Source organism: Curcuma longa, unplaced genomic scaffold (assembly GCF_044706935.1).
Source record: "Curcuma longa cultivar G26 ecotype Majalengka, Jawa Barat unplaced genomic scaffold, ITB_CL_G26_1.1 contig_19174, whole genome shotgun sequence".
NCBI classification, from domain to species: Eukaryota; Viridiplantae; Streptophyta; class Magnoliopsida; order Zingiberales; family Zingiberaceae; genus Curcuma; species Curcuma longa.
The window spans coordinates 1-5692 of record NW_027431024.1 but is presented as its reverse complement, the minus strand read 5'-3'; the positions used below and the strand labels follow the sequence as shown (position 1 = coordinate 5692).

General features: G+C 33.2%; 1 long non-coding RNA gene and 2 other non-coding genes across 3 annotated transcripts; 1 reads left to right on the top strand and 2 right to left on the bottom strand.

Moving 5' to 3' along the window:
- Positions 1 to 66: 66 nt before the first annotated feature.
- Positions 67 to 1236, top strand: LOC141817047 (uncharacterized). The gene is made up of 2 exons (XR_012600774.1): positions 67 to 121; positions 946 to 1236. It is a non-coding gene; the product is annotated as an uncharacterized LOC141817047 (long non-coding RNA).
- A 2223-nt stretch (positions 1237 to 3459) lies between these two features.
- Positions 3460 to 3569, bottom strand: LOC141817049 (small nucleolar RNA Z152/R70/R12). Its single transcript, XR_012600776.1, has one exon. It is a non-coding gene; the product is annotated as a small nucleolar RNA Z152/R70/R12 (small nucleolar RNA).
- Positions 3570 to 3706: 137 nt separating this feature from the next.
- Positions 3707 to 3801, bottom strand: LOC141817048 (small nucleolar RNA R11/Z151). The gene has a single exon (XR_012600775.1). It is a non-coding gene; the product is annotated as a small nucleolar RNA R11/Z151 (small nucleolar RNA).
- Positions 3802 to 5692: the final 1891 nt, after the last annotated feature.

Here is a 5692-nt window from a genome sequence, read left to right as displayed (position 1 = left end):
TTTAACGATGATGGTGCAAAGTTGCTAATCTACGCTTTTCAACCCTGGTCCTCGCCTGCCGCCCTTCTCCAAAGTCCAATCGCTCCACGAAAAACTACGCCTGTTCGCAAGGATTCCTCAGGTAACTACTCCATCGCGATTTTGAATTCGATAGTTTGCTCGGTCCTTGTTTTGTGATTTTTTTGGTCGTTTCCGCAGTTTGTCTCTTGCTCTACGCCGCATAAGCAGCAAGCTCTAAGTTTTCCTTTTCTCTGAATTCTGATTAGCGGTATTCGGGGATTAGGTCACCCTTGACATCTCGGTGAGAAATTATTCGATTCCTAGGGCGAAACTGGTGATGTTCTTGTTCCTTTACCCGTTTGTGATTTTATTTATTCAGTTTTTTTTTATTGTAAACGAGCCAAATGAAATGCTTCTAGAGTCAAGGAGTTCTCAATTTTAGGGCACTAAATGAATATGCTAGTCAACAAGAAGTTCATTAGCATTTATGAACAATAATAAATTATAGTAGAAATGTAAAAATAATATGTTTCTTTCATTGGATAAATGTTTGAACTAAATTATGAATATCGTGATATCTCTTTTGAGCTCAATATAAAGATTGAGTTTGATAAGATTTTTAATAAATAAGCTTGAACGCTGAGGCTCGTGGAAGATAGCACAGTATGCTCCTGAATTAATTGAAACCCAAAAACGTATGTTCAACTTAAAATTTCGAAAGTGTTTCAGTCTGAAGTTAACTAAATTTTCTCTTGAATATGTGATGCATATACCCTCCATTATCTCGAACTGTGTTTTCTATTGCAGAGTATGCTGTCTGGAATCCTTTAAGTTTTGTTTTTCAATTTTTGCTTGATACCGATGGAGGTTTAGAAACCCAGTTTATCTGCATAATGGCGTTCTTACTGTTTATGTCTCTTTGTTAATAACCATATATTTATGCAGCGCTTGATAAAATTTTGAGTTGAAAGAAAATGGAACAGAATGGGAAGGATAGTCTTACAGCACCACTTCTTCAATCCCCAGAGAGCATTGTTGTTGATTTTTCACAAGGGTCATCAAGAAGTGATAAGAGGACGAGGAAGGTCACATTTAGAATTGGTGGAATGGAATGTGCCTCTTGTGCAGCATCAATAGAATCTATCGTGGGGGATATGAAGGGAGTTGACAGTGTGTTGGTGTCTCCTCTTCAAGGCCAAGCAGTTATAAAATACAGGCCTGAATTTATAAATGTAAGTTGAAGAAAATTTTCTTGTTTGATATCTTGGGCGCAGCTACTGATGAGTCGACATATTTTTCTTGTATATAACTCTATCCTAAATGTAAGGAATTGTGCGCCGACAAAGCGGTCATTGCTCGCGTGGTGTGTGACAGGCCACGGGTTCACAAGTGCAAGCATCTGCTCACCCATGAAAAGAGAACATATGGATTTTTTTGTGTTAACTCTATTAACACAACATTAATAAGGAATGAAAGTCTATTAAAATTCTCCGATATGGGATTATTCTCTATGCACTTTCTTATATATAACATTAATTAATAATTAATATTATTTCTAGATCAACTTTAAACAATTAATTTTTCATTCACCCTTAATCAATTTTGAACAAATTAATAGCCTAAGTCTATCTACATGAAACATAAATTTCAATTTTGAAATCAATTATGACTTTCATCAATTAATAACATTTTGATTTTTTTACAAAATAGTATTGGTCCGTTAAGACTCCGATATCCAACACAGTCTTGCACAAAAATATACGGTGACAGAATAATGGATCTTACACAAAAGCGTCGTGTTGTGCATCAATTGAAGTTTGTCTAAGTAACGGCTCCCATCACCTATATATCATAATTAGCTGAAATACTTCACTCAAAATGAATAGATAAAACAGTTTTATCTACGTATCTCGCATAAGCTATCTAAGAAAGGAAAGATTAGATAAAATAGTTCCTTTCCCTCAAAATGATTCACGTTCTTTTGTGCCTCCGTCTGAACTGTATGCACATATCTACTTATCTTGCATCCAGTTATTCGAGAGGTGTTTTAGCAACTGTTTATAAATTATTCTCGAAGAGAAAGAATCAATGAAGTGCCAGAAAGCAAGCAAATGAAAGGGTTGGTATAAGATTGACTGTGAACCATATTGAGAGCCATAGTGCATGAGAATTAACAAAATTAACTCATCTAATGTATAAATTTTCATTCAGTATAAATGACTATATAAACCAAGAAGGAGATAAGAAAATACAAAGAAATATAAATATCTTACTCATGTTATCAAAACGTACTTGTGAAATTGCGATCTAAAAGTATTAATATGTATGTAATAGTGTTGGGTAAATACAGGCAGCATAAACACAAGTTCATTTGTGCTGCAAAACGCATACCCTAATCTATTCTTGCACAGAGTTTACGCATCCGGATATTGATATTAAACAGAGCGTCAGTACTCGTGCACCAAATCATCTATCAAGTTTACAGTTTAGTTTTCATATTGGCTATACCTGTCGCCTATACCAAAACTAATATAAATTTATAACAACAGCTCAAAACTTCCAAGCCAACAAACTTAAATCAGCAGATGCAACAGCAATGATATATAGCAGTGTTGGGAGATAAAGAACAGCACAAACATCAAACTATTATTCTATTTGTGCTGCAATGCTCATCTCATAATTATTCTTGCAAAAAAAAAAAAAAAAAAACGTAAGCAGCCAAACAATTCATTTTGCAAGGAGCCTCACTACTTGTGCCTCAGTCTAAGTTTAACTTTCAATCAACTAATTGTACTTTACCCATGAATATTAGCAATTACAAGAAATTTTATGTTTTGGTTTCCTGCAATCATAACATGAAAATTTCTCTGATCTAAATGCACAACACTTTTCTAATAGTAAAATTCTAATATAGGATATATGGCATCTCCCTCAATGAAAAACCACCCGAGATGGCTATTTCAATATATGCCACAGTTATCATAGGATCACAATTTGGCCTAAAAAGTATGCATAGGTTCAATCAAAATAGAAAGTAAAGCCTAATTAATAAATTCATAAAAACAAATAGCCTACGATATTAATCAAACTGAAATGAGGCATACTTTCTGTACAATTAAATTACCATATGCAATAATTCAAGCTTATACCACATTTGACACCAGCTAATATTGAAGCTTCCAGCAAGTTACATCATATTACTTGAGAAAAGTAACCAAGGATGAAGTGAAAATAAATGTCTCAATGAATGAATGAAGGTTTCTACCAAGGAAAACATGTTAGAGTGAAAGATAAGAATGTCAACAAGATAACATCAATCCAAATGTTGAAGAATTAGTCGCATTGTTAACATAATTACATACATGTTGAATGAATCCAAAAACAACAATGCAGTGGTTAATAAAAATAAATAATTTTTTTTAAAAAAAACATTGATCACTTCGTAGAGGATAAAAATTGTGAGCTCAGTGGAAGGAGAAGTCGTATTAATGGTGAGAAAGGCTCACGGAGATAACAAACAATATGCTATCACCACTGCCCACACCAAACCCTAAACTCATCATCGCAACAACCAATTCCTCTTTCGCTGAATGCAGCATAAAACACAGAAAATCCATGAATCGGTAAAGAGAAGATCAAGCATTGCACCAAAATTGATCTTAACCCCAACAGGGTAGAAAGCAATCATTTTTCTGTGAAATAGAGTTGGCTTCAGTGTGTGTAACAACAGTGGTAAGATCATAGACCAGAAAAGCCTCACTGAAATCCGCTAAGATCTTACAGATCACTCATCATCAGCCAGCAAATCTCGAGCAGAAGTCGAAATCCCTAACACAATGAGAAAACACTCAAACAAAAAATATTAATTTCTTTTATCACTCAAACAAAAATCATCTCTACGAATCTATCTATTATGTTCGTTAGTGAATTTTGTTTGTTTGTTAACATTTTAAATCAGTGATTTTTTAAAGAGGTTTAATCGTAATCATCGAGTTAATGACTAATTTACTCTGAAATATGAATAATAAAAAGATAAATCATGGGATAAGAATTCGTTGTCTAAAAAAAGTCGATTTTTTTTACAAATAAAAATCCTTTTCATTGTAGGGTCCATCTGAAATAAGCATCAATAATGAAAGTTTATTACTCTTTTCAAATGGTCGTGGGATCCATAATTAATTAGATTATAAAAAAATGGATCGATAACCTACCAAATTAATTAGATTAATTAGATGGGTAGGAATTAGATATCTAAATTATAAAAAAAATTAATAATACAAGCTAATTATTTGGCAATCAATGTGGGCCCATATGAAAAACAGGTACTATCTATCTATGTGGGGCCCGTGACAAGCAGCCTATTGAATTGAATTGAAGTAATGATCCAAGGATCAATAGTGCAAATTAATCTTTTTTTACACCGTAATATGGATAATAAAAATAATAAAAAGATGAAGCATCACAAATAAAAATCCTCGTCATTGTGGGGTCCTTAAACAGCCACGTAAATACGCATCCATGCTACAATAAAGCAAGTTAATTATTGGCAATCAATGTGGGCCCATGTAGATATTATTATCTCTCGTTGTCGTGACTAGCAGCCCTGTTGAATCAGTCCTCAATGATGCAAATTACTCTTTTTTAACGTAAAAAATATTAGTGATGTGTTTACTTTGAAGGAAGGAAAAGATATAAGTGAAATTTACATAATATTTCAACATGTTTCGGGTAAAAAATTTATTAAATAAATGGATTTATATGTATTAATTTAATTATATATCATGACTATATCTATTTGTTTATTCATTATAAGCAATTAAAGGTTAATACAGTTGCAATTAAAGGTTAATTATACAGTTGTTGAGTTTTCATGACTGTGCAAGAGATTAATGTCGAGTCTTAATTTGCTTCAACAATAATTTTGATGATCGAATTAAATTGTCATATTTTAATTTAATTAATTATATATATGTATAAATATATTTTAAAAATAGTATTATTTTAAAGGAAAGTTGGTCGGCCTAGATTCAACTTAATTTTATTTTAAAGTAAAGTTGGCCAAGTAAAATAAATAATACAATTTGAGTCTTTATTTTATTTAAAACTGGCTTATTGTATATATTTCACTAATACGACATATCGACTTGACTTGTAGCTTGGATCAGGCGGCCATAGGGCTCATAAGCAAATTGCAAGCTCATGACGAGGCCACGAGGCCGAGCTGTGACTGTGAGCCAGCAGACTGCAGTTGTTACTCCCACTGTTCAGGCTTCGTCGGGGCATGCGAAGCTGCACGTCACGTGCTTCCTCTGTCAATAAAGCATGCTATTCATCGACTGTCAATGTGGGACCCTGTGACGATCAGCCAATTGAATTCTTAATTTATTTAAAATTAGATTGTTGCATTAAAATAATACGTACAACTTGAGTTTTTGTTTTATTTGAACTGATTTGTTGTATTAAAATAATACGACTAGACTTGACTTGTTATTTATTTATTTGTCGTAGCAGCTGATTAAATACGCAACTGATATAGTACTATAAAAGAACACAAACTGCAACGATCAAAGCACCGGTGGGAGTCGAGATTGGCAAATTAAGGTTGCATTCCTTTTTTTTTTTTCCTTTCATCCACAGATCGTAAACACTGCACTAGTAAAGCAGCCCTTGATATAAAAAGGCACCTTTGCAG